Source organism: Schistocerca serialis, chromosome 8 (assembly GCF_023864345.2).
Source record: "Schistocerca serialis cubense isolate TAMUIC-IGC-003099 chromosome 8, iqSchSeri2.2, whole genome shotgun sequence".
NCBI lineage: Eukaryota > Metazoa > Arthropoda > Insecta > Orthoptera > Acrididae > Schistocerca > Schistocerca serialis.
This window is the reverse complement of record NC_064645.1, coordinates 326,734,552-326,762,008: the sequence shown is the minus strand read 5'-3', so window position 1 is coordinate 326,762,008 and position 27,457 is coordinate 326,734,552. Positions and strand designations below refer to the sequence as shown.

Genomic DNA, 27,457 nt, shown 5'->3' with positions numbered 1-27,457 from the left:
TTGCAGAGTTTCTTTGTTTGGTGTACGTAATTTGTACATGTATGCATCGTTACGACAGATTCTTTTGCACAAGTGATCGCCACATGTTTTTTTTTTTTTTTTTTTAATTCTGTGTTACCATCCTATTAGCAATGATACTTTCGAATATGATTTAATTCAGTCAAGCAGACTGTTGATTGGCAATGAGGACGATTGAACTCCTTGTATTCCGCACTTACTAGGGGACCGCGTCTACTTGGCGTCACCGATTTTGTCCAAATTTACGATATATGCAGAGCTAGTCGCAAAATGTAGCTGACGTTAGTGAGAGCTTTAGATGGTCAGGCGTTCAGAAAAAATACTATTCTTGCTGTGAGAGAGAGATAGAGATATTATGTGGAAACTTTATAAATTGTTTATTATTTTCAGTTTTTACTTCACTTGCACTGCAAACAAACTGAAATAATGCTACATGTATATTATTTACTAACAATTTCATAAAAGACAAGAAAAGGAAAGGCAAAGGAAATGGTGGCGGATGTAAACGTGACAAAATTTAGAAATTTCGTGATTACCTCAAGAGACTGTGGGAAACTTCCAACCACCTTATAAAAAAGATTTTAGACTGTGTGAGGTGTACAGCAATCTGGAGCTAGAGGGTATGTAGAGAGAGTGTCACAGGTTGTTCATCGCTCCTTACGGTGCCGCACAGTACTATTATCCTCCATACTTTCGGAAGTTACTATGTACGAGTGACTAAAATGGGAAAGTACTGCTGTATGCAACTTGCTTTAAGAAATCGGTCACGTGGCGTCAATTGCTTGATGTATGGTGCAATATTTGTCTTTAACGGCATATTTACGAAAGCGTTGTTAAGCCCTCGATGGCAGCTAAACATTTGTGACAAACAACATTATAAATAAACTTTTCTGCTCGTTTTATTAGCAGAAGCTCAGGCTGTTCTGTTAGGTGCCATACCATTCACACCCCCGGAAATCGCAACGTATTTGCAAGTAAACAGCCAAGTATTTTTGACCTGCAACAATATAAATGTCATTGTGCTTGTGTCACTCGCAGCAATTAGATTAGATGCTTGCCTAATCACAACCTTTGAAATCATGAAACATTCTGGAACAAAAACCGGTCAAATATTTGTGACAAGACAGAATATGAAAATCACTGCTGGTTGTTTCAATCGCAGCAGCGTCATTTTTCGGTTTTTAGTATTAAGAATGTCACATAGTCTAAAGCTCATTCCTCACAAAGCATGCTCCTACCTTCAGTTAATATCGAACGTTACATAATATAATTCTGTTACATGAATGAGAAAATCCCTGTATGTGTTCTAAGATGGAAAAAATGGATGTACCGGGATGGGAACATACTTCCTTCGATTCTCCTATTGCACTTCTCTAACCGCATGACCACAGTGACAAGGATTTTTACAAGTAATGGGTCGTTAAGACACATTTAATTACAATAAATCGTTCCTAGAGTGACGTGTTTGTGATAAATCTTGGATGCGCAGATGCCATGAAACAGCGTACTGTCACAACACGCAAGTCGTAATAAGGAGACAACGAAAAAAGATGAATCTTCTCAAAATTAACGATCGTGGGACGTCACGTGACCGATTTCAGACGAACGCCAGTCGAAAACGGTTGTAGTTTCCTCATTTTAGTCACTCGTAATTCTGTGGTTGTTTTAAAATCGAGATAGTACATGTGCGAACTTTCTTTTCGAAATCATATCTAAAGTTTGAGCACTGTGTAACTACACGCACAAAAGTAGTAAACCTACGAAGATATCTCATTTCATGTGCGTCCTGTTTAAAAATTTTATCTGTTGGTGGTATTGTTCATTTGTGTTATACACCAGCTCAGATCTTTCAAGTGTTTGGCTTACCCGAGTATGTGACCTTATTATTTTAGGCGAGTTTTCTAATTTCCTTACGTCCTATCATGTACTATGCCTCTTAATTTTGACTTACAAAAATAAGGCGGACAGATAGTTCAGTTTGCTTCACTCCAATCGCGGTGTTGCCTCTCTACGGTATTCTGTCTCTTTGGTCGTCACAGAATTGTTAACTTCTTACTTTCATAAATCGATATGCATACCTCTGAGAGCAAGCCATGTTGATCCGCGATCTTTGGTTGTGTTGTTACACCGTCTCTGCCTGAGGGTGCTCACAGAGAGAGTATTAGTTGAGATCTGTTGGAAAACGAACGTGGAACTGAATGGTTACAAACTTTTACCTGGAATTGAGCTGCTAAAAATTAAATATTTTTCTGGAAATGACTGAATAAGATGAGAGTATTTATGGATTTTTAGAAAGAGTTATTCGAAGAAATGATTTAAGGTAAACTTGCAGCTTTGCGTACTTGCACATAGTTAGTACTCTGTAAACTTAATTAATTAATTAATTAATCATATTGAAATTTTGTTGAAACTTAACTCATAGATTGCTCACAGCTACTGTTTTTAGTTCTCCCCCCCCCCCCCCACATTCACACTTTTTGTGAAAGAATAGAGATACTTTTGGGTAGGTTAATCTTTGTGTAAAGTAATTTTTTTCAATTATCAACCTGTTAAAACACAATCATTTTTGTATAAGGTCAGATTTGTTCATGATATTGAAAGTGAAGCTATGAAGTAGTTCTTTACTATAAAATAAGTTTAGAAAAATCGTTTGCAGCACTTTATCACCGAAAATTACTCTTATACAAAAAATATGTTGCTTGTGTCCACACTGCACATGGCAGTAACATACGTGAATATAATTTTCAGTTTACAATTTCAATTAAGCTTTGATGCAGCACTGCTTGCTGTGCTCCACGTTCGAGAGAAATTTGACTGTACTGAGTGAGGTGAATGCAACAATAGTTCAGGGCCATAGTCGTATAGTGACAGTATACATGTAGAACAATATCATTACACTGTTAATTAGTGATTAGGTTGTGATATTCCTGGCTGTGGCCGGCAGTATTTTATTTTGCTAGAAGCTCGCCTTGATGCAGCTTGATACATATGAAGTAGCATATGGTGCAAAAGTGGAGTGAGGTACCAGCGGCAGATGGTACAGCATGTACCACTCCCGTGGGAGAGTCCGCCAATTGTACTGAACTTGCTTCTGATTGGTCGGCACATTCGTGTGTTAGGCGTCAAAACGGCTAACTTCTCTTATTAACTATTTATAAACTTTTCATTGTATTTAACCCAGTTTTCAGTATGACAATCTCTCATGGTTACCCTACGAGTCTGTCGTTCTTGTTTATTAAATTTCACTAGTTTTGAGAAACATGAGAGTAACGATATTGCAACCGAAGTGCTTCAGGTAGCTTTGGCGCGCCTGGGAGACCAAGTGCTTCGGCTGCGCTAGTCACTCTGTTTCGGGCGTTCCGGAGGGCATGACACGTAACTGTTTCGCGCGGTCGTGTTGTACTCTATATCGGCAGCAGTCAGAAAAGTTATCATACACTTAAGAAAGCTATGTCGATCGTTGTAAAAGACAATATAAAATGTGTGATTATTTAAAATATAACAAAACAGGATACAGTAATGACAACTGTCGCCTACCATAATTGACAATACTACAAATCTTGCCCTCTGTAGATACGGAGACTAACCTGGGCAAGTGGCATCCCTTAAAATGGACAATCACGGGTTCAAGTTGACAGCTTAGCAGTCTCCGCCGAAGAAGATCCCACGACCGACGAGCTGTCTTTTGTACTGGGGACACAACTTTAGAAGAAGACAGGTTGGTGGAAAGGACGGTTAGGAACTGTTTTTCAATCTCTCCAGATCTCTCCAGCTTCCAGATCTGACTTGCAACGGACACACATAATTTATAAGATCAGAAACTATTCTCTTGTACAAAGCACATTCCGGTGATCAAAGCAATACATACGTGTGTGAAACATTTTTCGTATTCTGAGTTTTTGTTTTGGAATTTAGTTACGTAAATCAGCAATGGACTTTTCAATAAAGCAATTATTCAGACTAAATTTAGTTCATTTGATGCACAACTTCTATTGCCTTTATTTTGGTAGATATTTCAGATTTTGAAAACGGTCAACTGTGATGTCTGCCAACACACAATTGTTCACTTGAATGCGCTATACAGGTTTAACTATTTACTTTTTTTATAGGTAGTTTCGTACACCTACACTCCACATATGTATAAAGAGTTTTTTTCAGCAGAAAATTTACAACACATGTGACGAAGCCTTAGGTGAAGGACAACATATTTCTTTTGTTAATTGACTTGTGGGGATGACGAACAAATTCAAAATTATAAAACGAGATTTTTCGAGAAAGATTACCTTCATGCCGTATTGAAGTGATTCTCTCCTTTCCCTACGTTACATTCTCTGATGTAACCTGCGATATCTATTGTTATCATCAGTCAAGGAATTTTATCTCACCGCGAAAGGAAAAGAATCACATCCCAAGGAAACGGCTTCAAAATGCATTCCAATGCCAATATTTGTCGAAATAATGCGTTACGCGTGATTTGGTTTCACACTGTGCGATGAGAGAGAACCTTTTACAAATGTAAATCAAGCTTGTTTTCATATAGAAACCTGGAAACCACCGTGTAATTGTAAAAAGGCGGTGTTTATAATATGTGTTGATGCCGAGAAAATTTCCCTCTTCTTATGACGAATATGACAACAGCACAAGTAAATCAACTGTAAAACGATTGCAGTATCAAATTTTATATACACCTTACAATCCCTTCCTGCAAATTAATTTGAAGTCCGTGACATTCGTAGACTTTTCCTTTAGAAATGAATGCAACACATTTCTCATTATTTGAATTTAGCTGCAGTGTAAGTAACATTATAATCGAAATTACAAAAAAATTTTCCGCACATGATCTCGACCCAACGATCCTCGGGTTACCAGTCTATTCTCTTTTCGCTGCGCCAACTGTTGCCTAGATACTACACTAACGTAAGTGGCTCATGTCTCCTCCGTCCCACACCAAAAAAGTTATTTTTCATAAATGCTCGGCCAGCTGGAGCTCCCACTTCCTTGAATTACACTTCTACCAAAGCTCTTCACCATAAATGGGGACAGCCGGGCGCGGTGGTCTAGCGGTTCTAGGCGCGCAGTCCGGAACCGCGCGACTGCTACGGTCGCAGGTTCGAATCCTGCCTCGGGCATGGATGTGTGTGATGTCCTTAGGTTAGTTAGGTTTAAGTAGTTCTAAGTTCTAGGGGACTGATGACCATAGTAGTTAAGTCCCATAGTGCTCAGAGCCATTTGAACCATAAATGGGGACAAAATTAATAATGACCAGTGGAAGCGGTCCCCTTGATAGGACAAATTAAAAACGAAATACACAGTCCCCTACAGAGAACATTGACTTATTTGGAGAAACAATACAAAACAATATGGGTCAAAGGCACACTGACGTTACGTTAATTCTTGTTCCATAGAACATAAATACGATATTTAGTAATAATGTGGACCACTTCAGTTTAACATAATGCTTCTTTACACGATATTTTTTTTGTAATTACTTCATATCTAGAAATCCGTCTATTCAACTATTGAGTAGAAGCAGCATACACCTAGAAATTTTGAATATTCTACCCGAGCAACAGAAGTGTTCAAATTTTATGTATCAATAGAGCTATACCACATACTGTGCAGAACTGTATATACTCTGTTTTCTCAAAAGTTAGTGAGAGCCCATTTACAGAGAACCACTTAATTTTCAGAAAGGCATTATTTACAATTTCCTCAGCTCATTCTTGTTTGCTGGGTGTGATTACTACACTTGGCTAATCAGCAAAAAGAACTACCTTTGCATCTTCATGAAAAGAGTGGCAAGTAATTAAATATAACCAACAGTAAGGGGCCAATACTGAACCCTGTGGGACAACATTGTTGATACCTATGCAGTTAGAGGACTCCACTGATTTTTGGAAACTATCTGTATTGTTAATTCAATTTTCTACTTTCTTCCAGTTAAATGGGAGCTAAACCGTTTGTGCACTGTCCCACCCATACCACAGTATTCAGGCTTATCTAGAACAATTTATGATTCACACAGTCAAAAACCATTGAGACATCACAAAAAATCCCTATGACTAATGTTTGTTTGTTCAGAATATTTAATATATAATGTTGAAAAGACTTTCTGAAAACAAATTGACATTTTGTTGGTACTTGATTTTTCAAATATATGAAGCTTTTCAAGAATTTTGTATAAAGCTGTAAGAGGTGAGACTGGATGGTAGTTTTTAGCATCCGGCCTATCCCATGTTTTATGCAATGTCTCAACAACAGCATTTTCAGTCTACCTGTTCCATTAAGCTACTACAAATGTGGTTGAGAATCCTACTTACCTGTTGGATAGAAGCTTTTAGTACTCCATTGGAAATGCCATCAATTATATGTGAGCTTACTTTTGATTGATTTTATTGTTTTATTAATTTCAGTAGTAGAGGTGGGTTGGATTTCAGTTTTATCTAATTGTATAGGTGTTAATTCTTCCATACACAACCTGTAATTTTCTAATGAACAGCTGGCTCCTATTTTCTTTACATCACTTAAGGAAGGAAAATGAAAAATATTTTCTATCTCTGATTTTTTGTTAAACTTTTCATTGAGTTTGATAGAAATACAGTCTTCCTGTGTAGTCAGTTGCCCTGTTTCCCTTTTACCAATATTCAAAATTGCTTTAATTTAATATTAGAGGTGCTAATCTCAGACATAATGCACATACTTCTAGAATTTTCTTAATGCAGTATTTCAGTTTTTACGATGTTTGTTTCTAGATCATCACTCTTTCTAGCTATGAGACACATTCCTTTTTATTTTTATAAGATTATTTATCCCTTCAGTAAGTGACAGCTTTTTAGATGGTTTTTTACAAATATGTGTACTGTTTTCTAAGGGAAACTATTTTCAAATAAAGTCACAAAGATATCATGAAATAAATTAAATTTTAAATTAGCACCAGTTGTCCTATAAACCTCATATCAGTCTGTTGCAAGATTCCCCAGAGTGTGCTGTTATATCATTAACTGAACACATTATTTTGGTGGTCTGTTTTGCATTACTGTATAGAGATATGACGTATACTGTAACTAGCTGTGCGTCATGCTCAGGAAGACCATTCTTACCAGTAAAAGATTTTATTTGTTTATATTTATCTTTGTCTATAAAAACATCAGTGTGCTGTTTTCCTATACTTCCATAGTAGGAAAATTAGTAACTGATGTCAAATTGAAAGAACCAAGCAAGACTTCAGGGTCATTCTTTCCATCAAACTCTTTCAGAAAATCTACACTTTAATGCCTGCAAGAAAAAAAAAAAAAAAAAAAAAAAATGCTTCCCTCTGTCTGACAGGTAGCGCAACAAAGAATCAAAATTTTTCAGATATAGTTGAAAATTTCTCAACAGGAACCTTTAGACAGCTACTGCTATAAAATTACCATTATTTTGTTCAACATCACAGGCAGGTGCTTCTACATATTTTCTACACCATTCTTTTTTAGTTTCAATCTCTTTTATTATTATTATTATTATTATTATTATTACTGAACTACTCATGTAGTGCAATATGTCATTGTATGTGCAAGTATATAATTTGCTTGGTCTCACTATATAAACACTCAGATATAACAACTGTAGATAAATGAAATATATGTGCAATATTCCAGCAGATACAACAAACACTCTAGCAGAGAGCCCCAGCCACAGAGATGAGATAGCTGCTATATTAGACTGCAGATAAATCATCTTTGTGATGCCTCAGTAGCCATGAAAGTGTGTTCAGGAGAGAATGCAAAGCATGGAATCCATGCTGTATGGGAATCTCCACTTGGAAATGTTCGAAGATTACCATACCTAGTGCTTACACCAAAAATGGTTTCCTTCAGCGAGCTCACATTAAAACACAGGATGCATATTGAAAGCACAAAGTCTTTAGTGCTCCATCAAAAAGTGTCTAAAGGAATTTCTAGCATTTATACATCATTCACCCGGAAACGATAGTCCAAATGGATGCACAAGTAAAAAGTTATTTTTTGAGTATTCAATTTTTTACTGTGAATTTATACATGCATCGTATTTGAAGGTGATATAGTTCCTTCAAGACTCTTATTTTGATTAGATACGCACTTCTTCGAATGTTCCGATATCACACGACTGTACATGCACAACGTTTAACTTAAATATCTCTATTCTTCTATATCCAGTAACCTACAGAGTTTCCAGCACACCGCAGTCCAAAAGTTCGGAGCAGCTAAACCTGTTCGTGCCCGACAGAGCACTGGGGACATTTGAGAGGTAGCCTACACATTCCTGGGATGACGTGTCCCTCCGTTTGCTCAGTTGCGTCGCGTGTCGCAATAGTCCTCAGATAACGGCGGGACATTGTACGTTGTCCCGTCTGTTCATAAATTACGCTTCACACTGAGCAACTGGGGATGTAGCTCAGTGGTAGAGCGTTCGCTTTGCATGTGAAAGGCCCCGGGTTCGATCCCCGGCATCTCCAACTAACTTTTATATTCAACTTCCAACTTTAATCAACTGCATAATTTCCCAAGGGAGAAAGCGTGACCACGAGCACTCAGAACTGCACAAATTTGTGCTTAGATCATAACGTGAAGAAAAAAAAAACACTGACAAAAAGTGTTTTTTCTGTGTCCTAATTTCTATATTTCCCTCTGCCTAAAATAATTATGATATCTGATCAATTGACTTGATAGTCTTGTACAGTTATTCTCAATGTAGGTGCGGGAATTTAAAAAAGTGGTCAAAGCGAAGTGGAACAGAACAATATCCATACCTGACCAAAGCCAATTTTTCACATTCAAAATCACTTCTGTATTCAAACAGTTCAGTACCAAGCGCCATGCTAATTATACTTTCAAATGATGATACTGGTATGCCAGTGTCATTACTTGATTTTTGCCAAGCATATTGACATATAGGCTTGTAGTCCACTGCAGAAAGCTGATGATATAGCACGGAGTGGTGATGGTGGAGGCGGTGGTGGTTTTCACGTCGTGGTCGTACGAAAGCAGATTCCATCTGGAGCTTCCATTGCCTAAAGTACACATTAATAAGTTGATAATATTTTGTTGTCTTCTGTGTGTTTTGGTCCAATTATATCCACATTTTCTCTCTTCGCGTTACCAGAGTTTCTTTCTTACGGCTTTAATGGGCGATCATTAAAATGTCCCTCGATTTAAGGTGCGCAGTCTTAAATGTGAATGGCTCATACCAATGCTTTTGGAATAAACGATTTGTATTCTCAGGATATATTCGTGCCGATCTGAGTTTTCAAAGTCACAAACCTCCCTTGTCAAAATATACAAATAATTTCGCTCGATTAACTTGTAAGAATCTAGACGCCGTTATTAATGCTTGGTTTATTGCTGGTGACCTTGTACAGTTCTGTAAGCTCAGCTTTACAGCTGCATATAAAAAACACTTTGAAAAAGCTAACCTGCGGCTTTTGATTGAGAAGATACGTTTCAAAAACAGTTGCTAGAAGATAGTTGAAATTTAATGTGCACGGTCAAGGGCCTTGATGAAGCTGCAAATGGCGAGTGCATGTGAAAAAAGAGTTCACGCTCCACTTTACGTTCCACCAAGTAAATCAGCTCATTTAGGATCAAACCACACTACCATGCTGTAATTCACTTAGAGCGTTAGTGCGAGCCATTATTTGTTGCATTAACATCTTGAAGAGAAATAGGTGTTGAGAAAGAAACAAAAACGACAGTTATTAAAATCGTTCATCTCAGCCAAAAAAAAAAGCAGCAACTCCTCGGCACAGGAGCTAGTAGTTCAGTAGAACATACGGATAGGTTCCTAAAGACGCGAAGAAAAAAAAAAGAAGCAAACGAAGAATTGAAATCTTAATACACATATTGAGTGTAAGTGCTATCGTAATTATTGAAGGAATATTCTGCCACTTTAAAAAGCTCATCCGCAAAACGTAGCTCCTACGCATAATTTGGCATGGCAAAGAAAGGAATTCAGAGAGAAAAACATACTAATAAAATCTCTGTTGGATGCATCGCGCTCACAATGGACTGATTTTTTAAATCCGAAACATTATCTTCATCTCCATATACGTACATACTCTGCATACCACTGTGAAGTACATGACATAGAGAACGACTGTGAAAGAAACAATAGTAAGGGAATGGGAAATCAGTGGCACTTGGTGACACTTAGGATTGTTCTTAAGCTGGAGAGAGAATCTTCAGACAAATTGGTTCTTTGTGGGCCAAAATGATGAGAGAGACCAGAACATAGAGGACGACCCAGAAACATGTTTTGATAGATGATAACTTTCAGAAAAACATCAGTAATCATTTTTTCACGAATTTCAAAAAGAGTCTGACATGATAGAGGTGCAGAGAACTGTCTGTGTGGGATAAGAACTGAAACAGGCAGTTAGTGTGAGGAAGAAATCCAGGATTACTCGTATTCAGAGTACTTTGACGACGTGCATAACAGTGGAACGCCCGAAAACTAGTTGTAATTGGGACCAGACATAAAACAGAGAGAGAGCCACGACTACCAGCTAGGGATGAGGTCACGCAGTCCATAAGCGGCTTGCAGTTAATGGAGAAAATGGAGTAGCAGCTGAGATGGTAAACTGGGGAGGTGGCGAAATGGTGGAAAACACGACCAAGGATATCTGCCAGATTAGGAGAACAAAGAAGGAAGAATGTGATCATAGTGCCAGTACAAAAGAAGGTGGACAATGGGGATGCAGCCGGCCGAAGTGGCCGTGCGGTTAAAGGCGCTGCAGCCTGGAACCGCAAGACCGCCACGGTCGCAGGTTCGAATCCTGCCTCGGGCATGGATGTTTGTGATGTCCTTCGGTTAGTTAGGTTTAACTAGTTCTAAGTTCTAGGGGACTAATGACCTCAGCAGTTGAGTCCCATACTGCTCAGAGCCATTTGAACCACCATGGGGATGCAAACAAATAAGAGGAATATGGCTACTGGAGATCTGCTAGAAAGTGCTACTGAAATTCCTGAAGAAAGTAGCAGAACAGACAGGAAGTAAGTCATGAAGCTTAATTTGTATGTAAAGTTTCTTTATTTATGCGGTTCATTTATTGGAAAAACCTATACTCGATGTTTAGGCAAAAACAATTATAAGAAACCTAAACATAAAGTGATACATCATGACAAATGAGTTCCTAGACTCGGCTAACAAATTTTGTATGTAGTGTAATTTAATGTGCATTCCACAAGGTATTTCACATGGGCGATATTATTAACTTATAATTTCCACTATGTCTATGGCGTTAATAATGTGTGTGTGTGTGTGTGTGTGTGTGTGTGTGTGTGTGTGTGTGTTGTCCTTCGCGTAAGTTAGTTTAAGTTAGATTAAGTAGTGTGTAACCCTGGGGATCGATGACCTTAGCGGTTTGGTCCCCTAGGAACTTACCACAAATTTCCAAAAAAAAAAAAAAAAAATCCAATGATGTTAATATACCTTTATCAACGTCTGCCATAAGAAAAATATCAACGCAGACATCGAGCAACACAGAGTGTACTTAGAATGGAATTGAGTAAATAGTACTGTTATCTCTCAGGTTCAGTTGCACACAAAACACTGTAAATAAGATCGTGTATTTCGATGTATGTTACACAATACTACGAATAAAGAGTAAATAGTATAATAAAGTATACAGTACAATACACGTACTTCGATGTATGTTAACAGTATGAAGAATGGTTAACTAGCTAAGCATAAAACAAATAGTTACCACACCACCCACATAGCTACATTAGTGGGAGGAAAGATCTTCTAGCTATGAATGGAGATAAACGGACACTAAAACAAAAAGATTTATTGACTTTGAACATGAAAGCTAACCACTGACATCTTAGTCATTAATAATGAAGGGAATGCAACTCAAGCTGTAACCTTGACGTAATTGAGTAGAAAGGATAAAGTACAGTTACGTTAGTACTTCGCGGACACAGCCAGTGACATTCAAAGATGTTAATTAGATTCAGAGAGTACAAAGGAAGATAGGTGAGAACAATAATAGACCGTCGAAATTGCACACTGAAAGCTGCGAGCTTGATGCGTGATTTTAAGATCGAATACTCGGTTCCTGAAGGGAGCGAAGTGTATTCGTGCCATCTTCCCAACCGTGCAGTGCGTACAGAAACAGGCTGGCGGGAGCAGCGCCTAGATGTGATTTCATCCCTCCTTTTGTATTTAGTGCCTAAGGACAGACATGCTCTCAGCAGTATTAAGACTCGTTTCATCCATCATCTCTCCTGTCATAGCCTGAGGTTTTTATACTTTACAAGGGGCGGAGAAGTGTAATTTACAAAAGCCAAAGAATGAAAATTTGTAACAGAGTTAAACAATCTCCTACTCTTTTCTGTCATATTTCAGCCAATCGCTCAGAGGCGGGCAACTAGAGCCAGGAGAATACTCCCACTCCATGACGTGATTCTGAAACTGACCACTGAAAACTGCAGATCGGCACAGCACAAAAGTGTGGGCTCTGCCGAAAAATTCAGATTGAACAGTTGAGGTAGTGTTATTCTGAAAGTTTAAATTGGATGTTACTCAGAGGCAAAGTAACAAACAATCACACTCCTTGAGAGAAGACCCAACCACCTAGGGACCCTGCATCTGGTTGAAAGGGACTGGCGAGAAATTTCATGTTTCCTTCCAGAAAGAAATACGTGTCAGACAACCCCCTCCCCCGCAGTGTGAGCTGGGGGAATGCCAAGTCTAGCATCGGTATCTGCGGGCGATGACTTGCTCAGAGTGCAATAGTTTTATAGTGGCATACTTCTTCCCCCATCCAACTTGTGAGCCGTCAGGCCTAGGAAAACACCATCAAAAGCAGAAAAACAGTGAAGTGAAAACAGCCTCTGTAGCAGCGGCGTAGTTGGATAACTACTTGATCAAGTAATTTGCGTATCGTCCTTTGAAATGCGTTAGTGAACAGTTTGAGAACATGACTACGTTACACTTGCCTTACGTAAAACTAAATTGTAAAGTGTACTACTGCAGTTCCATCTGGCGATCGTAGGATGTAGTGTTGTGTTTGCGTTATTTGTGTTGTTTACTTGAGGAAGAAGTAAAAAGTCACCTGCAGTCGCCGGCCGAAGTGGCCGCGCGGTTCTGGCGCTGCAGTCTGGAACCGCGAGACCGCTACGGTCGCAGGTTCGAATCCTGCCTCGGGCATAGACGTGTGTGATGTCCTTAGGTTAGTTAGGTTTAACTAGTTCTAAGTTCTAGGGGACTAATGACCTCAGCAGTTGAGTCCCATAGTGCTCAGAGCCATTTGAACCATTTTTTTACCTGCAGTCACATATCTGGATACTTTATAAAAAGCAATTTGCTCAAAGTAGAGTGGAGCACGTCGTAAATACTGTTAGTGTTTAATACATTTAAGGAGCCCCGCAAAGGGTCAAAGCGCATGATCCATCCTGTTCTGTTGTATCCTTTTACGTCATTTCCGTTTGTGACGCACTAAATTTTTGAACACAATTTCCACGCCTGTACGTTGTAAAGAATAGCATTACTTTAATATGTGACGTTTTTCAGCATTTATAGCAATGCAGATAGGTCATACAGTGCCTCGTGTTGGGCGTATTTTGATGGTTCATTGTCCTTGCAAGGCGTAGGAGACAGAATTTTCACAGCTATTTTACTTACATAACGATGAAGTGTATTTTAAGAGAGATACACGGCGAGTTTAGACTCTGCAATGTTTAATTTATGCTCGCAGTTATTGAGGCGCTTCACAGCATAGGGTAATCAGTTTTGTCTATTTTCAAAAACTTTGTCTTCGGAATTGCTACGTCTCTTGCTGTCATTGTCTTTGTTCATGTATTTACATTACAAGAACACCATAAGCCTCAGCAGTTCAAGTGATATTCTGGTGATAAAAATCCTTATTTCTTCCTTCCGTAATAAGACAGTTTTGTCGTGTGTGTTGGTTATAGGCTTTCATTTTCTTGAACGATAATTTCTGGAAATGCAACTGCTCACTTTGAATACACATTTTACGTATTTGGATACCGCCGCTATATGAACGTCACACTTTTCGTGCTGCTGACGTATTTTTGGCATACTTTCAGCAATATTATAGGAGAAATACAGTCTATAAAACTTTTGCGGAGCCTTATGAGTGCAAACTGCTGTTATTGTGCATAGCCTTCATGAGGCTTGCGTCATTTGTAACTGTCAATAATAGATAATGAACAGCAACATTTATATTTTTTTCTTATGGATAACACGTTGCATCTTCTTTGTCCCTCCTAAAATTGTGCGTGAGAACAATTAAAATGTGGGAAAATATATCTGGATGGTGTGTGGTGACTTACATCAAGAGTAGGCCACATTTGTTACATTCTGCCCACTATGTGCCGGCTTACTTTACATGTATTTTTCTGCAGTTATAAAGTTCGTCAGGACAGTTACACAACGAGGCCTAATTTCTAAACTATCAGTTGTCACTAGACACTGAAATATATATACACACTCCTGGAAATTGAAATAAGAACACCGTGAATTCATCGTCCCAGGAAGGGGAAACTTTATTGACACATTCCTGGGGTCAGATACATCACATGATCACACTGACAGAACCACAGGCACATAGACACAGGCAACAGAGCATGCACAATGTCGGCACTAGTACAGTGTATATCCACCTTTCGCAGCAATGCAGGCTGCTATTCTCCCATGGAGACGATCGTAGAGATGCTGGATGTAGTCCTGTGGAACGGCTTGCCATGCCATTTCCACCTGGCGCCTCAGTTGGACCAACGTTCGTGCTGGACGTGCAGATCGCGTGAGACGACGCTTCATCCAGTCCCAAACATGCTCAATGGGGGACAGATCCGGAGATCTTGCTGGCCAGGGTAGTTGACTTACACCTTCTAGAGCACGTTGGATGGCACGGGATACATGCGGAAGTGCAATGTCCTGTTGGAACAGCAAGTTCCCTTGCCGGTCTAGGAATGGTAGAACGATGGGTTCGATGACGGTTTGGATGTACCGTGCACTATTCAGTGTCCCCTCGACGATCACCAGTGGTGTACGGCCAGTGTAGGAGATCGCTCCCCACACCATGATGCCGGGTGTTGGCCCTGTGTGCCTCGGTCGTATGCAGTCAAGATTGTGGCGCTCACCTGCACGGCGCCAAACACGCATACGACCATCATTGGCACCAAGGCAGAAGCGACTCTCATCGCTGAAGACGACACGTCTCCATACGTCCCTCCATTCACGCCTGTCGCGACACCACTGGAGGCGGGCTGCACGATGTTGGGGCGTGAGCGGAAGACGGCCTAACGGTGTGCGGGACCGTAGCCCAGCTTCATGGAGACGGTTGCGAATGGTCCTGGCCGATACCCCAGGAGCAACAGTGTCCCTAATTTGCTGGGAAGTGGCGGTGCGGTCCCCTACGGCACTGCGTAGGATCCTACGGTCTTGGCGTGCATCCGTGCGTCGCTGCGGTCCGGTCCCAGGTCGACGGGCACGTGCACCTTCCGCCGACCACTGGCGACAACATCGATGTACTGTGGAGACCTCACGCCCCACGTGTTGTGCAATTCGGCGGTACGTCCACCCGGCCTCCTGCATGCCCACTATACGCCCTCGCTCAAAGTCCGTCAACTGCACATACGGTTCACGTCCACGCTGTCGCGGCATGCTACCAGTGTTAAAGACTGCGATGGAGCTCCGTATGCCACGGCAAACTGGCTGACACTGACGGCGGCGGTGCACAAATGCTGCGCAGCTAGCGCCATTCGACGGCCAACACCGCGGTTCCTGGTGTGTCCGCTGTGCCGTGCGTGTGATCATTGCTTGTACAGCCCTCTCTGTGTCCGGAGCAAGTATGGTGGGTCTGACACACCGGTGTCAATGTGTTCTTTTTTCCATTTCCAGGAGTGTATATGGAAATCAACTCATAATTTATTTTTTTTACATTGGAGAAGAATGTGACGTCACATTAATTGATTTGAGTCTTACAGTAAGTTTTCTGGTATTAACCTCAGTTCAGCCCCGTGCACTCGTAAACAATGCATTTTTTGCGCTAGTGACGTATTTTAGAAGACATTTTAGAGTATTTCAACATTTAAGCTGTGGAACACAATTAATTTACGACTTTGCTGTGTTTTTTACCATTGACCCATTTCTTGTGAACAGTGAGGACTAGTTCCTGAAGGTACAGCCAACGAACTAAGGACGCTGTCAACACTGGCTCTGTCTATTGGCGTCATACAAAGATCGAACTATACTCGATTATTCACTGCAGCTATCTCCGAATGACAGGATGAACTGAGATGTGAAACAAGACTTGCCTTTATTTCGTACTTTCTGGGTTTGTAGGATAATATTTGAAGTAAGGCTCATGTTCAACAAATACGACTTCCTAATTTATTTACATCGATGTACTAAAACATTATAACCACCTGCTTAAAACTTTGTATGTCCGTCTTCGGTAATAAATACATCACTGATTCTGCGTATCAGGGATCCGACAGTTTGTTGGTAGATTTGTGGAGGTACGTCCACGCACAGGTCCTGTAATTCGCATAAATAACGGGCCGCTGATTTGTGTACTCGTGGTAGCGCCCGATAGCGATCGAGATGGGTTCCATAGGATTGACGTCATGTGCATTTGGTCGCCGAGACATCAACGTGAGTTCATGATAATGCTCCTGAAACTACTGTATCACGGTTCTGTCTCGGAGACACGGACAATTATACTGCTGAAATACGACGTTGCCGTTGTGGAAGACATCAAGCATGAGGAGATGCAGGTGGTTTGCCGCTGTTAGCGTGTCTTCTATTACTGCCCACGGGTCTCACCCAAGCGCAGGAGAATGTCTCAATAGCACAATACTGCTCCCACCAGCCGCCGTCCGTGACGCGCTGGACGTATCGAGCGACTGCATTTGTGGAGACGACCAGCGATCTAATGTGGCAAAAATGTGATTCACACGAAGAACCGACACGTTTCCATTGATCGACGATCGAATCCCGATGGCGCTGTGCTTACTGCAATCGATCGTAATTGAGGGTGTCGTTGGGTCAGTGTGTGAACACGTAGGGGTGGTCTTCTGCGGAGCTCCGTGTCCAATAATGTACGATGAACGGCGTGCTTCGAAGCATTTGTGAGTGTATCAGTATCGTGCTCTTTGGGCAGAGATACCACTGACTACCATCTATCCTACTTTACAGAGCAGATAAGCCTAAAAACCCCGCGTTCTGTGAAGAGTCGTGGACGCCTCATCATTTAGTGCCTTGTGGTAGCTACACTGTCCTTTTACCTTCTTCCATAGACGCTCTCGAGAGTAGCACGTGAACTTTCGACTAGCTTCGCCGTTTTCGAGGTATTGTTCACAGGCTCTGCGTAATAGTAATCACCACGCGGAGTGGGCGCGCGGTTTGAGGCGTCATGTCACGGACTGCCATGCCCCTCCCGCCGGAGGTTCGAGCCCTCCCTCGGGTGTGTGTGTGTGTGTGTGTGTGTGTGTGTGTGTGTGTGTGTGTGTGTGTGTGTGTGTGTGTGTGTGTGTGTGTGTGTGTGTGTGTTGGTCTTAACATAGGTTAGTTTAAGTAGTGTGTAAGTCTAGGGACCGATGACCTAAGCAGTTTGGTCCCTTAGTAAATTACACACATGTGAACATGTAATAATAAGCTACCCATTGTAGAAGTAGCTTGTCTCAATGGATTTCCTCATTTGCTGCCCATGTCTTCGATACGGTGACACTTGTCCGTGTCTCCACTTTCGATAGTTTTGTTACTGCGTTACGAGCCTGCAACGCAACCAGGTGGCATCCAACGTCGCCGTGGGCAGTGGTCATAATGTCCTGGCCTATCACTGTATATTTTATAAGCAAATGTTTGTTTTCAATTATTTATACAGAAATATGCTGTCAACGCATTCCAATATTGCACAGTAAATGATGCCTAGCTCCAAATCAAAGTTACCAATGTGACTGGAGAGCCAGTCCTTAAACGAATTTTCGGAAGCCAGAAATGAAAACATGGTCGACAAATTTTTCAGCAGTTTACATACTTCACCACATTTGGCTGCAGAGCGGGGGCGTTCAGAATGGGAGGTGTTCATGCAATATTTGCATTCCCTATCTCACGTTGGCTCGTGGTAGGATGTCATCAATCGTATTTGGAATGGTCTTGGAGATAAAGAAGTGCTGATGCTGATGTCATCAGAACATGACACGGCACCACAGATCAGAAAGCGCCGAAGCTGCTGTCTGTACTTTTCTGCCCAGAACATACATTGCTACGCTACTTACATTTAGCGATGTGTTCTGAGTGTATGTACTCGGAGTTGACCCAGTCATATACTGGTCTTATGGGGACGTCACATACCACTGATTGGTGTTGTTGTTGTTGTTGTTGTTGTTGTTGTTGTTGTCTTCGGTCCTGAGACTGGTTTGATGCAGCTCTCCATGCTGCCCTATCCTGTGCAAGCTTCTTCGTCTCCCAGTACCTACTGCCACCTACATCCTTCTGAATCTGTTCAGTGTATTCATCTCCCGGTCTCCCTCTACGATTTTTACCCTCCACGCTGCCCTCCAATACTAAATTGGTGATCCCTTGATGCCTCAGAACATGTCCTACCAACCGATCCCTTCTTCTAGTCAAGTTGTGCCACAAACTTCTCTTCTCCCCAATCCTATTCAATACCTCCTCATTAGTTACGTGATCTACCCACCTTATCTTCAGCATTCTTCTGTAGCACCACATTTCGAAAACTTCTATTCTCTTCTTGTCCAAACTAGTTATCGTCCATGTTTCACTTCCATACATGGCTACACTCCATACAACTACTTTCAGAAACGACTTCCTGACACTTAAATCTATACTTGATGTTAACTGATTTCTCTTCTTCAGAAAAGATTTCCTTGCCATTGCCAGTCTACATTTTATGTCCTCCCTCCTTCGACCATCATCAGTTATTTTACTCCCTAAATAGCAAAACTCCTTTACTACTTTAAGTGTCTCATTTCCTAATCTAATTCCCTCAGCATAACCCAATTTAATTTGACTACATTCCATTATCCTCGTTTTGCTTTTGTTGATGTTCATCTTATATCCTCCTTTCAAGACACTGTCCATTCCGTTCAACTGCTCTTCCAAGTCCTTTGCTGTCTCTGACAGAATTACAATGTCATCGGCGAACCTCAAAGTTTTTACTTCCTCTCCATGAATTTTAATACCTACTCCGAATTTTTCTTTTGTTTCCTTTACTGCTTGCTCAATATACAGATGGAATAACATCGGGGAGAGGCTACAACCCTGTCTCACTCCTTTCCCAACCACTGCTTCCCTTTCATGCCCCTCGACTCTTATAACTGCCATCTGATTTCTGTACAAATTGTAAATAGCCTTTCGCTCCCTATATTTTATACCTGCCACCGTCAGAATTTGAAAGAGAGTATTCCAGTTAACATTGTCAAAAGCTTTCTCTAGGTCTACAAATGCTAGAAACGTAGGTTTGCCTTTTCTTAATCTTTCTTCCAAGATAAGTCGTAAGGTTAGTATTGCCTCACGTGTTCCAACATTTCTACGGAATCCAAACTGATCTTCCCCGAGGTCCGCTTCTACCAGATTTTCCATTCGTCTGTAAAGAATTCGCGTTAGTATTTTGCAGCTGTGACTTATTAAACTGATAGTTCGGTAATATTCACATCTGTCAACACCTGCTTTCTTTGGGATTCGAATTATTATATTCTTCTTGAAGTCTGAGGGTATTTCGCCTGTCTCATACATCTTGCTCACCAGATGGTAGAGTTCTGTCATGACTGGCTCTCCCAAGGCCATCAGTAGTTCTAATGGAATGTTGTCTACTCCCGGGGCCTTGTTTCGACTCAGGTCTTTCAGTGCTCTGTCAAACTCTTCACGCAGTTTCGTATCTCCCATTTCGTCTTCATCTACATCCTCTTCGATTTCCATAATATTGTCCTCAAGTACATCGCCCTTGTATAAACCCTCTATATACTCCTTCCACCTTTCTGCCTTCCCTTCTTTGCTTAGAACTGGGTTGCCATCTGAGCTCTTGATATTCATACAAGTGGCTCTCTTCTCTCCAAAGGTCTCTTTAATTTTCCTGTAGGCAGTATCTATCTTACCCCTAGTGAGACAAGCCTCTACATCCTTACATTTGTCCTCTAGCCATCCCTGCTTAGCCATTTTGCACTTCCTGTCGATATCATTTTGGAGACGTTTGTATTCCTTTTTGCCTGCTTCATTTACTGCATTTTTATATTTTCTCCTTTCATCAATTAAATTCAATATTTCTTCTGTTACCCAAGGATTTCTATTAGCCCTCGCCTTTTTACCTACTTGATCGTCTGCTGCCTTCACTACTTCATCTCTCAGAGCTACCCATTCTTCTTCTACTGTATTTCTTTCCCCCATTCCTGTCAATTGTTCCCTTACGCTCTCCCTGAAACACTCTACAACCTCTGATTCTTTCAGTTTATCCAGGTCCCATCTCCTTAAATTCCCACCTTTTTGCAGTTTCTTCAGTTTCAATCTGCAGTTCATAACCAATAGATTGTGGTCAGAATCCACATCTGCCCCTGGAAATGTCTTACAATTTAAAACCTGGTTCCTAAATCTCTGTCTTACCATTATATAATCTATCTGATACCTTTTAGTATCTCCAGGATTCTTCCAGGTATACAACCTTCTTTTATGATTCTTGAACCAAGTGTTAGCTATGATTAAGTTATGCTCTGTGCAAAATTCTACAAGGCGGCTTCCTCTTTCATTTCTTCCCCCCAACCCATATTCACGTACTATGTTTCCTTCTCTCCCTTTACCTACTGACGAATTCCAGTCAGCCATGACTATTAAATTTTCGTCTCCCTTCACTACCTGAATAATTTCTTTTATCTCGTCATACATTTCATCTATTTCTTCATCATCTGCAGAGGTAGTTGGCATATAAACTTGTACTACTGTAGTAGGCATGGGCTTTGTGTCTATCTTGGCCACAATAATGCGTTCACTATGCTGTTTGTAGTAGCTAACCCGCACTCCTATTTTTTTATTCATTATTAAACCTACTCCTGCGTTACCCCTATTTGATTTTGTATTTATAACCCTGTAATCACCTGACCAAAAGTCTTGTTCCTCCTGCCACCGAACTTCACTATTTCCCACTATATCTAACTTTAACTTATCCATTTCCCTTTTTAAATTTTCTAACCTACCTGCCCGATTAAGGGATCTGACATTCCACGCTCCGATCCGTAGAACGCCAGTTTTCTTTCTCCTGATAACGACGTCATCTTGAGTAGTCTCCGCCCGGAGATCCGAATGGGGGACTATTTTACCTCCGGAATATTTTACCCAAGAGGACGCCATCATCATTTAATCATACAGTAAAGCTGCATGTCCTCGGGAAAAATTACAGCTGTAGTTTCCCCTTGCTTTCAGCCGTTCGCAGTACCAGCACAGCAAGGCCGTTTTGGTTAATGTTACAAGGCCAGATCAGTCAATCATCCAGACTGTTGCCCCTGCAACTACTGAAAAGGCTGCTGCCCCTCTTCAGGAACCACATGTTTGTCTGGCCTCTCAACAGATACCCCTCCGTTGTGGTTGCACCTACGGTAAGGCTATCTGTATCGTTGAAGCACGCAAGCCTCCCCACCAACAGCAAGGTCCATGGTTCATGGGGGGGACCACTGATGTAGGCTTCATAATTAGGAAGTGGGTGTTTGTTGTTAAATAATGTTTTGCGTAATTTAGTGTTGAAAAATGGAGTTCTTCTTTACACACGATTGTATAAAATACGCATGGGTATGCTGTACTGAATTGGGTAATAAGGCGAATGTAACGGCGGGAACTGAATCCGCGAACATAGAAACGTGACGGAGCCTTGTCCTCTGCGTATGCATTAACGATGAGAAAATAGTTCACGTGATGAGCAAGAAAGTACCAAACACCATCTATGAAAGGGAGAACTGAGAAGAAGGGGGAGACAAGGTGAGGAGACAGGAGTGCCTTCTGAGGCAAGTACAGCACACATGTTACGAAATATAATCACACGCTTGCTCTTCACCGTGAATGAATGGAATGAATTATGGACAAGCAACAACAGAAAGCACGTGGGGTTACTGGGTTACACAACAGTAATATACAGAGATAAAAAACGTTATGGGATAGCGATATGCACATACACAGATGGAAGAAGTATCGTGCGTACACAAGATGTAAAATGGCAGTTCATTGGCTGAACTGTCATTTGTACTTGGGTGCTCCACATGAGAAGGTTTCCGACGTGGTTATGGCCGAGAGACTGAAATTAAGACTTTAACAAAATGGTAGTTGGAGCTAGGCGCATAGGGCAGTCCATTTCGGAAATCATTAGGGAATTCAACATTCCGACATCACAATAGTGTGCAAAGAATACCACACTACAGACATCAACTCTCACCAGGGGCAACACAGTGACCGATGGCCTTCACTTAACGAGAGAGCGCAGCAGACTTTGTGTAGAGTAGTCTGTGCAAACAGACAAGCAGCACCGCGTGAAATAAACGCGGAAATTAATGTGGGACGTACGGCGAACGTATCCGTTAGGACACTGCGGCGAATTTTGGAGTTAATGGCAGCAGATGACAAACGCAAGTGTCTTGGCAAACAAAACATCGCCTGCAGTACCTCTCCTGGGCTCGTGAACGTATTGGTTGCATCCAACGCAACTGGAAAATCGTGGCCTGGTCAGATCGACTAGATGGTAAGAGCTGATGGTACGGATCGAGTGTGGCGCAGACCCCAGACTCCATGGACCGAGGTCGTCAACTTGGCGCTGTGGAAGCTGATGGTGGCTCCATAATGGTGTGGACTGTGTTTACATGTGAAGGACAGCGTCCTCTGCTGCAACTGAATCAATCATTGACTGGAAATGGTTTTGTTCGGCTACGTGGAGACCAACTGCAGCCATTCGCGGACTTAATGTTCCCAAATAACGATGGAATTTTTATAGATGACATTGCGCTATGTCACGGGGCTGCAACTGTTCGCGATTCGTTTAAAGAACATTCGGGACAGCTGGAGCAGATAATTTGGTCATTCAGATCGCCCCACATGAATCCCATAGAACATTTATGGGACGTACTCGAGATGTTAATCCATTCACAAAATCCTCCACCGGCAACACTTTCGCAATTACAGACGGCAATGGAGCCAGCATGGCTCAATATTTCTGCAACAACTTATTGAGTCCACGACATGTCGAGCTGCTGCACTACTCCAGACAAATGAAGGTCCGACACGATATTAGAAGGTATACAATGACTTTTGTCACCTCGTGATAAATTGGTATAATGAAGCAATCGAAAATTTTTGGTCGAGAAATGAAATAAACATAACCGATGCAATGAAATCAAGGAAGAAGCTACATCTGAGTTGAGAATAATATCTTTACTTAGGATTGCGGGTGCAGCATGGTCCAACGAACAAGCTTTAGACTTACAAACTGCATTCTTGAAATTCTCATCAAAATTTCAAGCGCAAAATTAACATCACTCAATCCACTGCAAATAAGAGGTAGTTATGGTCCTAACATCATCAATATAGGCTGATTCCTAGCCCTGACTGCATCGCGAATGACCTAAGTTAGTGGTACTGTCAGCACACAACACTCGCCCACCTGCGACTGAAACAACACTGTCTTAAAAATGGCCATTTCTCTGTCGCCCTAAAACGTAAGACCGTTCTTCCTCCCGCGCTACGCGGAGAGGCAGCTAAAATCCAGTGTGCGCAAGAGACTTGAGGACCAGACATCGAATTTCTGGGTTGATGTGTTTGAGCAAGCAACCTAACGGCTTTAAAGAGTTAGCAAAAGGAAAGAAAAACAGGTTGGCACTGCTACATGAAAGAGCAGGAAACGACCCTCTCTCGCTGATGAAAGAAGTTTCAAGCTAGCTTCCTGTTACCAGATCAGAGGCAAGAGCGAGAAAAAGGCGTCCGTGATTCAACTCCACTACATGTCGGCCATCAAACCAACAAAAGAGAGTCAAGCCAAAATATTTTCTAGTGTTAGCAGAGACTGACAGAACTCTCAAATTGCAGTAAGGAACTTTAGCGTTACACTATTATGCAAATCGATAAAAAATTATGTAAGAAGGGATTACAACATCCGTCTTAAAACTGGAAGCGGTCACGTTTCATTGTCATCGCTTCTGTCTTGGACTGGTAGTGCCAGTGGTTCTCTGATCACACTGAGGTAGTAGCTTTCATCGCATCACTCCCTTTAAAGAGAAGGGTAGTACCTGAACTTCATTCACACGAATGCACCCCATTTGCCTACCAGATCTTAGCAGTCCTGCAAAAGTTAATGTTGCTTTGGAAGGCCAAATAAAAGAAAAATCTCCGAATTAAAGTATTGAATAATCCCCTAATTATTCTTTAGACATTTATGCAAGAAGTATCAATCCATTTCCTCTTATTTCCTACCATACATTACGTTTCCTAAATACATGAGTTTTTGCAGTTCTCCAGAGTAGTGGTCTAAAACTCATCTGCATAGATAACCCTCAAATATCAATATTTTTTACGATTTCACTTTCCTAAAATGCAGCATAACAAACTTTACCGAATATTCCCTTATCATGGAATGTATGGAAGAAGTTCTAAGTACAAAATGCACACTGCCAGGAATTTTCATGAAGCACCTAAGACATTATTGGAAGTACAGTAATGACATACAAGCAGCGCAGAAATTTATCGTCGCATGCCAGCGTTCAGCACTCAGCTTCTCACTGGCTATTGTCCCTTTTCATTCATTTAGCTTTATGGTTCCTACTGACCCCTCTAAGTTTTGCAGCGGTTGAGATTCGATTAATTTGTCCCAAGTTAATACTACATTTGTAGATATTACTGTTCAATTAATACCCCTACTGCGACTTTGTGCCGCGCGGAGTGATTGCGCGGTTTCAGGAGTCATGTCACGGATTGCACGGCACATCCCGCCGGAAGTTCGAATCCTCCTCTGGCGCGCGCGCGCGCGCGCGTGTGTGTGTGTGTGTGTGTGTGTGTGTGTGTGTGTGTGTGTGTGTGTGTGTGTGTGTGTTCTTAGCATAAGTTAGTTTAAGTAGTGTGTAAATCTAGGGACCGATGACCTAAGCAGTTTGCTCCCTTACAGATTCACACAGATTTGAAAATTTTGCGACTGTGTAATGTGTTGTAAGAAGGCTATCAGCTTCTGGTTTTCTGTCTTTTGACTGGTACTGATGTGACTCGGCACATATTCCTCTCGTCTGCCAACCTCTTCATTTCAGAGTAGCACTTGTACCAACGTCCTCAGTTATATTTTGTATTCCAGTCTCTGCCTTCCCCTACAGTATCTACCCTCTACAGCTCGTTTAAGAACTTCTGAAATTATACCTTGATAAAAAGGGTTTTTGTAATTAAATTTTCACTACTTGAGCCAATATAGACGGAGAACTGTTTACTGTATGGGTGCCCAACTTTATAGCAATGATGTTCAGCCTGTGCGCTTTAGGATTTGCGTTATTAGTAATGTCAGCCTCATGACTTGTCGCTAGGCGCCGATACCGGCACGGTGACGCATGGCTGAAACACAAGCGTCAGTGTACATTACAGCTGCAGACATGCAACATGGGTGTGGATAAGGTGAGCAGGGCTTTACTCGAAAAACTGTTTTACCAAAACAACGGCAGCAGTGCCCTGCTCTTCTCGAGGGCCGACGCATTAGAGGAATACAGAGAGGTCCTCTACCCGCACGAGGATTGAACTTTATTCGAAAGTTCGAATTGACTGGCGATTTGGAAATGCTCCTTGGTGAGGTCGACGGCCATCTGCGCCACAGATTATTGAAGAAATTACTATTGCCACGACCGAGAATGCTGGAGGCAATGTGCAGTTTTCAAGCCGTGCACCAGCTGTGACACGACAGCTGAACATTCCACGGTCCTCCGTTGTTTCGGACAGCAGTAGATCAATGTCTAAAGCAGTTCCAGGCTGTCGTGGATGCAAATCTTCGTCACATGGAGCAATGTTTTTGTAGCCTGGAACGTAAACATGGTACGCAATTAACGAATGTTAGCCTTGAGGGCTTTCAAAAAAGATAATGAAATGAAATGGCCCTCCACTACGTACCCTCCGATTCAACGTTGTAATATTAAAAGTTTTGGCTGGTTTCGTTGTCTAAGGGGTGGGATACGTAGTTGCCTCATTACAGCCCAAATACTGCTGAGTCTACAGTACAAGATAAGAATACACACATGAATCGAATGATCGAAGGTTTCTATCACTCGGCTGTTGCGAATTATAAAAGTATCATATAAATTTATAAATGTGAAACCTTCCCGTCTCCCTTATATCTCTTTTGTTACGCAATGACCGTCTCGCTTATATCTCTTTTGTTACGCAATGACCGTCTCCCTTATATCTCTTTTGTTACGCAATGACCGTCTCCCTTATATCTCTTTTGTTACGCAATAACCGTCTCCCTTATATCTCTTTTGTTACGAAACCTTCCCTTTTACAGTAACCTCTGAAACCTACCCTTAGGATTTCTACCTCTTGCTTAATAACAACAAATGAAATCTTCCCTTTGAAATTAATTCTTTTTCTCAATCTTCGCATACAAATTTAAATCTGCTTATTAAATGTTATTTTCTGATTATTTCGACGAAACATAGTGTGTCGTCGTCGAGGCCCTCAGTCGTTGCCTGCAATAACCCAAAACTGTTCCTTACCTTTTTTACTGTTACTGGATCACCATCCGACTGCTACGTCAAACTGCGACATGAATATACTTACTCTGTTTTACTATAGCTGCTGGTGGGCTGTCATAAATGGCTGTATTTATTACCAAAGCTGACGTTATTCTTTAATAGCAAAGCTGACGTTATTCTTTAATTAATTTGACTGAAGTTACGTAATTCATAGTTAAACTATTTCTTGACAACAATAAAATTTTTTGAAGTTTTACGTTGATGGTTTTTGAGATGGATTATAATCAGTAATGCAGTATTGCTAGGAAAAATTATTTGTATTCTGAATGAAATGATTTTACAAACGTTCAAATGGGCCTTACGTTTTACAATAATCTTACAATTAGCAATGCGCAAACGTACCTTCAGTAGTCTTGAGTTTCTCAAAAAATTAATTCAATAATATTACTTCCTCTTATGATAATAGTTAGCTGATGTCTCTGTACATCCGTTTATAATCTCTTGTAAATCATACCTGGTGGCTGGCAGGCACACCGCTCCTCTCAACCTCTCGCTACAGACCTGCTGCCGACTCGCTTCACATCTCGCTTGCTACTGACTTCCTACACAGGCGTCTAAAGCTAGCGAAATGAGGGATGCTCAACTACCGGACCTACCGATAGATGGCTCTAGCGCGTGCCAGCAAAAGATTATATCATTGAGTGTCCGCCATATCTGAATTTGGCAAAAAAAACGGTGTCAAAACACGG

The 27,457-nt window shown here is 41.3% G+C and overlaps 1 non-coding gene across 1 annotated transcript; it reads left to right on the top strand.

The window, feature by feature from the left end:
• Window positions 1-8,422: 8,422 nt before the first annotated feature.
• On the top strand, window positions 8,423-8,494 carry Trnaa-ugc (transfer RNA alanine (anticodon UGC)). The gene has a single exon. It is a non-coding gene; the product is annotated as a tRNA-Ala (tRNA).
• Window positions 8,495-27,457: the final 18,963 nt, after the last annotated feature.